This window comes from Cornus florida, unplaced genomic scaffold (assembly GCF_030987335.1).
Source record: "Cornus florida cultivar Cherokee Brave unplaced genomic scaffold, ASM3098733v1 CherokeeBrave_3.0.0_Hap2_Chr11, whole genome shotgun sequence".
NCBI lineage: Eukaryota > Viridiplantae > Streptophyta > Magnoliopsida > Cornales > Cornaceae > Cornus > Cornus florida.
Window position 1 is genome coordinate 1,843,667 of NW_026775581.1, and position 11,666 is coordinate 1,855,332.

Below are 11,666 nucleotides of genomic sequence, written 5' to 3' on the forward strand. Positions count from 1 at the left end.
AGATAAATTGTGGCCTCTCACATGATGTTTAGATAATGCATGTTTAACTAAGTCACCCTTATGGATTGCTTGGACTATGAGCTTAATGAAAGGTTCAATGACTTGATTTGATATTTTGTTCTCTTCACATGATGTCTAGACAATATATTCCTCTACCAATAGATGTATTGTGGCCTCACACATGTTGATTGAGACAATTTGCACTTGTTGAGTCACCCTTACCAATTGAATGTCTTTTACACACACAACATTGTCGCAACACATTCATTTCCCTCATTAGTCACTTGATTATGGTTTGGAATAGTATTGTTTGGTGGTGATCTCTACACCCTAAGACCTTTCCTTCTTACTTACTCTTTATTTTATTGCATTTTAATTAATTCTTTTCTAGAAGTAATCAACCAACCCAATTCTCTTTTGCAATCATTTGGTACGCTAGAGTCGAAGTTGAAATTCCAACATGTATAATCCCTTGAGATGATCCCTACTCACTCTTGCTACGTTAGTAGTAGTGTTGGTAGTGGTTTTTATAAATTTAAATTTGACATAAAAGGCTTTTCTTGAACCACACATTCACTGCATTCAGTTTGGCGTATTGGAACGGCCGTCGTCAGATTTTGGCGCCGTTGCCGGGTAATACGCCAAACTGAATGCAGTGAATGTATGGTTCAAGAAAAGCCTTTTATGTCAAATTTAAATTTATAAAAACCACTACCAACACTACTACTAACGTAGCAAGACTGAGTAGGGATAGTCCCAAGGGATTATACGTGTTGGAATTTCAACTTCGACTCTAGCGTACCAAATGATTGCAAAAGAGAATTGGGTTGGTCGATTACTTCTAGAAAAGAATTAATTAAAATACAATAAAATAAAGAGTAAGTAAGAAGGAAAGGTCTTGGAGTGTAGAGATCACCACCAAACAATACTATTCCAAACCATAATCAAGTGACTAATGAGGGAAATGAATGTGTTGCGACAATGTTGTGTGTGTAAAAGACATTCAATTGGTAAGGGTGACTCAACAAGTGCAAATTGTCTCAATCAACATGTGTGAGGCCACAATACATCTATTGGTAGAGGAATATATTGTCTAGACATCATGTGAAGAGAACAAAATATCAAATCAAGTCATTGAACCTTTCATTAAGCTCATAGTCCAAGCAATCCATAAGGATGACTTAGTTAAACATGCATTATCTAAACATCATGTGAGAGGCCACAATTTATCTATTGGGAGAAGAATAAATTGTCTAAACACATGTGAAAGATACAACATATCATAACTAGTCATTAATCCTTCATTAAGCTCACAATCCACATACAACACAATATTAGAAGAATATGCCATTTGGACTCACAAGCATGGAACATCAAACATCAAGAGTAGATTGTCCTCCCATCTAACATTATACTACCACTACACTAAATCTACACTACTAGCATGAAAATAAAGCTATCTAGACTAGGGGAGAGGCACAAACCATCAAGAATAGGCATAAACCATCAAATGAACCAAAATAGCATTCATTAAGCATATCATCTTGATAATCTCTAGATCTATAGCATCAATACACATAGACATGTATCAAAAACACTAAATCTAGAGATAAGCACATGAATATCCTACTCTAGCATACATAGACATATGGATAGAATAGAATAGTCAATTGGAAGCATTAAACCATACAAACCATGAAATAATCAAGATTTATATATACATGAATATTAAGATGTATCATACAACACTAATCCCTCAATAATACACAAGATTAGAGTATAGAAAGCATACTTGGGGCTAACTCTAGCCCCAAGAGGATGTCTAGACACTCATGGTAGTGATGATCCAACCCTCAAGGGCTAATTCCATGGCTTTTCCTTGTTGGTGAAGATCTCCTCCAATGGTGCTCTAGCTTCCCTCCTTCCTCCTCTCCAAGAAGAGCCTCCAAGATGATTTTCAATGTGTGTCAAGAGACTCTAGACTCCTCCCAAAAAGTGTATCATATTCCTTATATAGGTAGGTCAAATACACCCTATGATGAGCTGTGGTCGTGCAGGGCATATTCTCCAATGATTGGGTGAAGGACGGAATAAATGAGCTGGACTTTAACTTTTTCTCGCTGGAGGAAGTTCGATCGATCGAACCTTAACTTGGATCGATCGAAGATGGGTTCGATCGATCGAACTGCATCTTGGATCGATCGAAGTGGTCTGACTCCTCCGGATAAGGACAAGGCTGAGGTATTTCGAAGATATTTATGGGGAAAAGGACAAAAGTGGTTGGTAGGCGTACAGCTGTGGATAAGATCAATCATTTGAATAGGACAAAATAGGGTTCGATCGATCGAAGGTGATTTTGGATCGATCGAACTTGGAATTTCAGCAAAGGCCAAGGTTGGATCTATCGAGAAGTACTGTGATCGATCATAGATGTTCGATCGATCGAACTCTAAGTTGGATCGATCGAACTTTTCAGCTGCACAACTTAATTCCTTTTTGCTCCTTTCTTTCTCCATTTTGCTCCTTCCTTTGGTTTATCTCAGGATTGCTTCAATTAAGCTCTTATTTGGCTGAGTTAGCTCAATTTTGGGATTAGTGCCTGAAAATATAAATAACACGTAATAAGTCTAAAACGGCAAAGTAAGATAGATAAAGGTACTAGAATGCTTAAGCTTAACGGGTTTAAATGCGCACTTTTCAGTGCTCATCACACCCCCAAACTTAAATATTGCTAGTCCCTAGCAATGAACTAAGAAGTAAAGGAATGAAATAAATAACTAAACAAGTATAAACTGGAAAGCAAGTAAAATGATAACACCATTTTCATAGGGAACACGATTGCATTTAACATATACAACAAGCCTTTTAAACCCCTAGGTTACCCCTAGTGGACGAGTGAAGTCTCGTGAGGGTTTCCAGAAATGGTACCCACAAACATTAAGCTCATTATTTCAAAAGAGGCACCAATATTACAAACAAGCATTGGGAGAAAACTACCTCAAGTATGCAATTTTTCAACCATTTCCAAGCAATCTCCCAAAATCTCAACATCAAACAAGCAAGCATGGTCCTCCACACATCAAGAAAATGATCATGAATATCGAAACAAGTCTAGAATCCATGTGAGAGGTCCGGCATCAAGTGTGTTGCTATCTTAGCTAACTAGAGAAGTAATCACATCCTTACCCTCAAACTAGCACACAAATCTAGTACTGATCATCAAGATAAGAGAGTGGACCTTTTATTAAAGCTTTATTCTTCTAGGTGCGCTTATTCTTTTCATTATATTTTATTTTATTTTATTTTTTTTTATTGAGGATCAAAGATGGAAGTATTGTGCAATGTGTTGATCTCTTAAGCTTTCTAGAAGATTCATGTAGTGAGCTTTAGGTCAATGACTCCCAAACTAGATGGCTTTAGGGCATTAGGTGTTAAGACACCCCTACGAACTTACAAACTCAAATCAACTAGGTTACAAATCAAGACAACAACCATCTAATCATTTCCCACTTCTCGCCTTTTGGGAGAAGTCCTCACTTTTATTGCTTTTGCAACATCTTCTTCTTCTTCTTTTTTTTTTTTAATTATTAACCTAGAGTTTGGGCCCTCCACCTTTCGGCGCGAGAAGTTCACTGCTTAATGAGGCAAGAATCCTGGCTACTCAATGAAAAGGGGTTGTTATCCACCTTTATCAAGAATGAAAGCTTTCAATGCACTATTAGCTCAATTGGGATATAACCAATTCAATAATCAACAAAACATGTACCCCACAAATGAATGCTAGTGTGCACCGGTGCTAGTGTAGAATCCTAGAATGAATCTCAAAACAATCACAAATTCAGGATGATGTGGACCACAAATGCAAGCAAGATATCAATCTTTTGAAAAATTTACTCCTAAATGGCATCCTCAAGGCATACAAGGAATATTGGACTCTCAAGTCAAGCAATTTTTAAATTTTAAGCAATATAGTCCTCAAAAGATCAAAATCATAGCTAGAAATGGACCAAGTATAAAAATATCCCTCAAATACACAAGACATGCTCAAAATTTGAATTTTAAAGTAACACTGAAACATACACCAATACCTCTAAACTTAAACTGCACATTGTCCTCAATGTGTGAAGAGAACAAAGGAAAGAGTATACCAGTGCTTTAGACATGAATGATCGGGATAGAAGTATCCAAAGTGGGTGGCATGGCCCCCCCAAACTTGGGATAAACTGTGGTCCTGAAAAGTTTGCACTCGGATAAACTCATTAGATAACAAAATAGGATAATCAGTGCACAGTGGACATGCAAGTGTAAAATGGGATAAATAGAGAATAGAGAGAGAGGTGTAAGAGTGGTCCTGAAAAATTGGGCAGCACTCTCTTACTGAAGTCACTGTGGTGTACCTGATGGAGTCAAACATACAAATATGAGATACTAAGAGACATCCATAATCAAAAAGCAATATATAGAGAATATAAAGTGCAGGTACATCAATAAAATAATAAGGCCGACAGACCGGCCGCAAAGTATAATACAGTAACAGTGACAGTATAATACAGATCCAGAATAAAAGAAATGAAAGCATAGAACAACTGGAGGTGAAGTCTCAGGAGGCCTGATCGTGAAGATCTGCAGTGGCTGGAAGTGCAGGTGCAGGGAGTCGGCTGGAGAGATCGGCAAAGCAAGCCATGACATCCGTCCTGAAAGAGGTGAACTCAGCTCGGTGGGCAGTGATGTCGGCTCGCATGGCTGCTACGTCCTCCTCCAGTGTCTGCAAGCGTGCTCCGAAACCGGGAGTGGGAACTGGAGACTCAGGCAGAGATGCCTCTGAAGAAGACTCCCGAACTCGCTCCTGAGCAGCGGCTCGATCACTGGTATCATCAGCATCAGCATCATCTGCAGCATCGGCATACTCCTCCGCAGGTCGCTCTAGGTCAATATCCATGCGATCGGTAGCCGGACCGACTGGTGCATCGTCCGCTGCGATATCTGTGCCTGGGCTGCATCCTCCTCCTCTAGTTCAGCTGCTGCCTCTACAGCTGGCTCCTGAAGACTCCGAATAAGAGCATTGTAGCTCTTATTCCAGTCGCTCCTCCTATAGAAGCTGGACCGTGCAAGGGGCTCCTCATCTGGGGGCACTCTGTAGCACTGGTCAAGAAGGATCTGCGTGATGAGGTGTCCGAAGGGCAGGACCTTGGACCGCTTAGGGTCTTTCCTGGAACTGAAAGAATCATACAGCAACCTCATCACGCTCCAGATGAGGACTGGGATAGATACCCAGCAGCCCGTGTAAAAAGCGTAAAGAGCTGTCAAGTAGTCATGACGCCTCTGGATCTTGTGGCCCGCCATGTAAATGTTCTGGAAAAGAACTGTGTCGATGAACCAGAGGTCGTCAGGCAAGAAGGTCCTGGTGGCGAATGTCTGGCCACCGGCATGATGGCCTGTCAAGGAGACAGCCATGTCAGAAAATGAAGGCCTATGCAGCCTCGGGTATGTCTCTGCAAGCTCAGGTGGACACCGGTGTGGGCACCGGCAAGCACGGGCCAGAGTGTCAACTGTGATGACAATCTTGTGGCCGTCCAGTGTAGTGATCATCTCTGCGGTAGATCGTGGTGAGGGCCGGAGATGCTAAAAAAATAGCCGCACCAGTCGCGGGTATACAAGGCCGGTGACTGGGGCAAAGATGGCTGAGAGGCCCCGCTGCATGATATCCTGATAGCCAGACCGGGTCAGGATAGACTCGGAGAAGTACTCAGTATCGAAGTATGACTCTTGAGCCATGGTCATAGCTGCATATCTCGGCAGCAACTGGTCACGGCGCTGAGCCGGTAGAGGTGGCTGCGGTGATGGCATGGCGGCTGCATCTGCCTGATGGCGCACAGGAGAAGGTGATGGTGTGAAGGCTGGAGGAGCCTGGGATGTAGATGGCATGTGGTCAGCTCCCTCCTCAGCCTCGTGGGATGGGGACTGAGGGGGAGTAGCCTGTGCGGGCTCCTCCTGAGCATGAGATGGCTCTGCAACCATCTCTATCCTGGGCCGTATATGTCTGCGGGGTCACTGTGGCCCCGAAGATCTCCTGGCTGTACTCTTGTACCGCGGAGGCATGATCTGTAAAAAGACAAGAAAATTTCAATATATAAGTCAGTGCCAGATATATAAGAATTTAAGTGCATAATAGAAACATGTATGTCAAATAAGATAGACAAAATACAGATGACATGAATCTATGATGATGATGAAATGTGAATCATGCTAAGCAATGTAGGTATGAAATGCATCCAATGTGGAATATCACAGGCATTGTGCATATAAAGATAGCATGAAGACGACACATGATGAATGGAGTGTGTATGTGTGATCTTTGAAAGTTCGATCGATCACCGAAAATTTTCGATCGATCGAAGTGAAAAATGTTCAAAAGTTGGATCGATCGAAGTGAATTGGATCAATCCAACACTTGGATCGATCGAAGCATGAAAGTGCACAAGATTGGATCGATCGAAGATAGTGAAATGAAGTTCACTACTTCGATCGATCGAAGCACAAGTTCGATCGATCGACTGTGCGAATGCCGAATCTGAAAAGTCGCAGATCTGTGAGATCTAGAGCACGGGGCCCACACAAACGTGTTTGTGGGCCCATCTACACACCAAACATCCTATCCTCAACACCCAAACACTCCCCAAACTCCACAAATCACATCACAATCCCCAATTTGGTTCGGCCGAATGGATATGTATATGTATATCATGTAACAGGAAATTCAAGCTTCAAAATGGATGATTTACACATTTATAACATAATTCGACATAGAAAATCAATAACATGCATCAATTTAAGCTTGGAATCAATAAATGGCTCGCGGTTTACCTCAAAACCGAGAGGGATGAGATGAGAGAGAGGGTGCAAAGTCGCGGTGAAAATAAGGCTCTACCTTGCCGGAATTGGCTCGCCGGAGATGAGGAAGATGATTGTGCTGGGTTTTTGCCGGATTAGGATGAGATTGAGAGAAGAGGGAAACTAGGGTTTGGTTTCCTTTTGAAGTTGGATCGATCCAAAGTGATCGATCCAACTCGGTTATATTTTTAAAAACATGATATGCAGAGTTCGATCGATCGAACTTAGGTCCACTCTTAATGGCATTTTTTGATTTTTTTTTTTTTTTTTTGACTGAATTTTGAAAAATCAGAGGAAATTAAATTAATGAGATGCAAATTTCGATCGATCGAAGAAAGATTTCGATCGACCGAAGAGGATAAAGAATGTACAAGTTTAAGGGTTCAAGAGTTGATACGTGTTGGAACCTTGGATCGATCGAACTTGGAATTCGATCGATCAAATATGAAAAATTTTGAAAAGTCCCGAGAGCATGCATTTTGGAATTTGGATGCAGATCCAAAATTTTTCTAAGTGTTGGGACTCATGATCGATCGAACCACATGTTGGATCGATCGAAAGGAAGTTCGATCGATCGAAATGGTTTACGATCGATCGAACTTTTGAAAATTTGGAGATCCCGAGAGCATGCATTTTGGAATTTGGATGCAGGTCCAAAATTTTTCTAAGTGTTGGGTGCAAAATGAGAGCTGGATCGATCGAGTCCATAGTTGGATCGATCGAACCAATGTTCGATCGATCGAACCAAAACTTGGATCGATCAAAATTATGCCTAAATGCTCAAAATGACTTGAATGCTCATGCAATCCCTTACTCAGTTCCTTCCAATGTATATGAACCACAAAAACAGTATCTAGACTTCGCAAGAATCAAAATGCAAGATAGAAATGAGGGAAGAATAAAGTTGTGAAACTCTACGAATACTAGTGTTTAACGTCTCTAACAAGACGATAGGTCAACTTACTAATCAAATGAATCAAAAACTGGATATGAAACATCCTTATTGACCCTCTTTTCACTTTTCTCATTTAATGTCCCACTTATGACAATAAAATCATCCTCCAAAAGAATGACTTGAAAAGAAATAAAAGATATGATATTGTTCCTTTCATCCACGGTCTTGAAAACAAAATCAATCATGGTTAGGCTTGCCTCTTTGTTGTGTTCTTGAAACACATTCAAATGATCATCCACATTGATAATTGGTGAGGCATTGTCTTTCAAAGACTCATTTGGATTAATAAGAAACACCCTCTCTTCATCCCTCTTCTCCTCCTCATAAATTACCATTTTCTCACCTTCTAAGTAAGCTAAGGAGTCCATTAGAGAGTTTATTTCATTTTTAGAGCTTTTAAAGTCAAAACCATAATTTTTATACATTTCCAAAAGACATTCCTCAAGAGGGTCATTAGAAATAATAGAAAGAAGGCCCTCTTCAACAAGTTCCTCCTCCTTCTCTCCTACCTCAAGTGTGGTCAACATCTCCTCACTCTCTAGAGTAGCCATATCATAGATAAAATCATAATCAAAACAAGGAAAGTCCTCATTAATCATGTTATGTTCTATTGGATTAGCCACTAACTCACTTGCCACTTCCTCCTCTATACAAGATAGAGTGCTAGGCATTAGCTCACTTGTTTCATTCTCCTCACTCTCATCATCCTCATCTATATACATTGAAGTTCTTGCCATTTTTTCATTTGCCTTTTCCTCCTCCTCTTGATGAGAAAGAGTACTTGCAATTTGCTCAACTTGAGCTTCTAAGTTGGCTAAAGCTTGAGAATGAGAATTAATAAGTAAATTGTGTGAAATATGCACATCAAGTAAAGCTAACACTTTTTCTTCAAATCCGGTTGAGTACTTAGAAGGTGGTGGAATTGATTCATCATAAAATGGTGGGGGAGGGTAATAGTCACAAGAAGGATTAAATGAGTGATCAAGTCCATAATAAGATGATGCATGAAATGAATTGGACTCAATCTCATAAGGATTAAAATGTGATGGAGGAGCATAAGGTGAAAGGATGTAATTCCCCCCCAAACTTGGATCAAACAATTCTTCCATTCACAATTAAAACCCAAATGCAAGAAAAAATTGGCCTCAACAAGGGCCTATGCTTGGACAAAAATTTAGCAATAAAATGAGCCTCAACAAGGGCTATCACAAGCATACAAAGAAGTAAAACAATTACAATACAAGAGAACTAAGAATTGGTCACAATGGTCCTTTAGCACTTCAATTCCAAATTTAGCTTTTAAGCTCCAATGATTGCTTTAAGTTCCAAAGTTCGCCTTCCTTGTAGTCAAGTACCTAATTGAACAAATAATAATGAGAATCAAGAGAAAAGAATATACAATGGAAAATAAAATAAAAATAGAAGCAATCTAATGAACACTATTGTCTAGTTTAATTCTAACAAAACCGTTAATCCCCGGCAACGCCGCCAAAATCTGACGAGGTCGCTTGTAATACGCCAAACTGAATGTAGTGAATGTGTGGTTCAAGAAAAGCCTTTTATGTCAAATTTAAATTTATAAAAACCACTACCAACACTACTACTAACGTAGCAAGAGTGAGTAGGGATCGTCCCAAGGGATTATACGTGTTGGAATTTCAACTTCGACTCTAGCGTACCAAATGATTGCAAAAGAGAATTTGGTTGGTTGATTACTTCTAGAAAAGAATTAATTAAAATGTAATAAAATAAAGAGTAAGTAAGAAGGAAATGTCTTGGGGTGTAGAGATCACCACCAAACAATACTATTCCAAACCATAATCAAGTGACTAATGAGGGAAATGAATGTGTTGCGACAATGTTGTGTGTGTAAAAGACATTCAATTGGTAAGGGTGACTCAACAAGTGCAAATTGTCTCAATCAACATGTGTGAGGCCACAATACATCTATTGGTAGAGAAATATATTGTCTAGACATCATGTGAAGAGAACAAAATATCAAATCAAGTCATTGAACCTTTCATTAAGCTCATAGTCCAAGCAATCCATAAGAATGACTTAGTTAAACATGCCTTATCTAAACATCATGTGAGAGGCCACAATTTATCTATTGGGAGAGGAATAAATTGTCTAAACACATGTGAAAGATACAACATATCATAACTAGTCATTAATCTTTCATTAAGCTCACAATCCACATACAACACAATATTAGAGGAATATGCCATTTGGACTCACAAGCATGGAACATCAAACATCAAGAGTAGATTGTCCTCCCATCTAACATTATACTACCACTACATTAAATCTACACTACTAGCATGAAAATAAAGCTATCTAGACTAGGGGAGAGGCACAAGCCATCAAGAATAGGCATAAACCATCAAATGAACCAAAATAGCATTCATTAAGCATATCATCTTGATAATCTCTAGATCTATTGCATCAATACACATAGACATGCATCAAAAACACTAAATCTAGAGATAAGCACATGAATATCCCACTGTAGCATACATAGACATATGGGTAGAATAGAATAGTCAATTGGAAGCATTAAACCATACAAACCATGAAATAATCAAGATTTATATATACATGAATATCAAGATGTATCATACAACACTAATCCCTCAATAATACACAAGATTAGAGTATAGAAAGCATGCTTGGGGCTAACTCTAGCCCCAAGAGGATGTCTAGACACTCATGGTAGTGATGATCCAACCCTCAAGGGCTAACTCCATGGCTGCTCCTTGTTGGTGAAGATCCCCTCCAATGGTGCTCTAGCTTCCCTCCTTCCTCCTCTCCAAGAAGAGCCTCCAAGATGATTTTCAATGTGTGTCAAGAGACTCTAGACTCCTCCCAAAAAGTGTATCATATTCCTTATATAGGTAGGTCAAATACAACCTATGATGAGCTGTGGTCGTGCAGGGCATATTCTCCAATGATTGGGTGAAGGACGGAATAAATGAGCTGGACTTTAACTTTTTCTCGCTGGAGGAAGTTCGATCGATCGAACCTTAACTTGGATCGATCGAAGATGGGTTCGTTCGATCGATCGAACTGCATCTTGGATCGATCGAAGTGGTCTGACTCCTCCGGATAAGGACAAGGCTGAGGTATTTCGAAGATATTTATGGGGAAAAGGACAAAAGTGGTTGGTAGGCGTACAGCTGTGGATAAGATCAATCATTTGAATAGGACAAAATAGGGTTCGATCGATCGAAGGTGATGTTGGATCGATCGAACTTGGAATTTCAGCAAAGGCCAAGGTTGGATCTATCGAGAAGTACTGTGATCGATCATAGATGTTCGATCGATTGAACTCTAAGTTGGATCGATTGAACTTTTCAGCTGCACAACTTAATTCCTTTTTGCTCCTTTCTTTCTCCACTTTGCTCCCTCCTTTGGTGTATCTCAAGATTGCTTCAATTAAGCTCTTATTTGGCTGAGTTAGCTCAATTTTGGGATTAGTGCCTGAAAATATAAATAACACATAATAAGTCTAAAACGGCAAAGTAAGATAGATAAAGGTACTAGAATGCTTAAGCTTAACGGGTTTAAATGCGCACTTTTCAGTGCTCATCACTGAGCAGAGACGATCTTCCATTCTACCGACGATGTAGGATTTCTTTCCAGATCTTGGATTTGGATTTTATCTTCCATTTTACTTTCATTCAGTGTGAGATTTTTATTAGGGGTCCACTAGAGATGGATTCCCGAGTTGTTCAAATTATGGATTTTTGGTTTATCAGATTTGAGTATTTAATTATTTAAGGATTATCTTTTAGTTTTCTTTTCAGCTTTAAACTTTTAT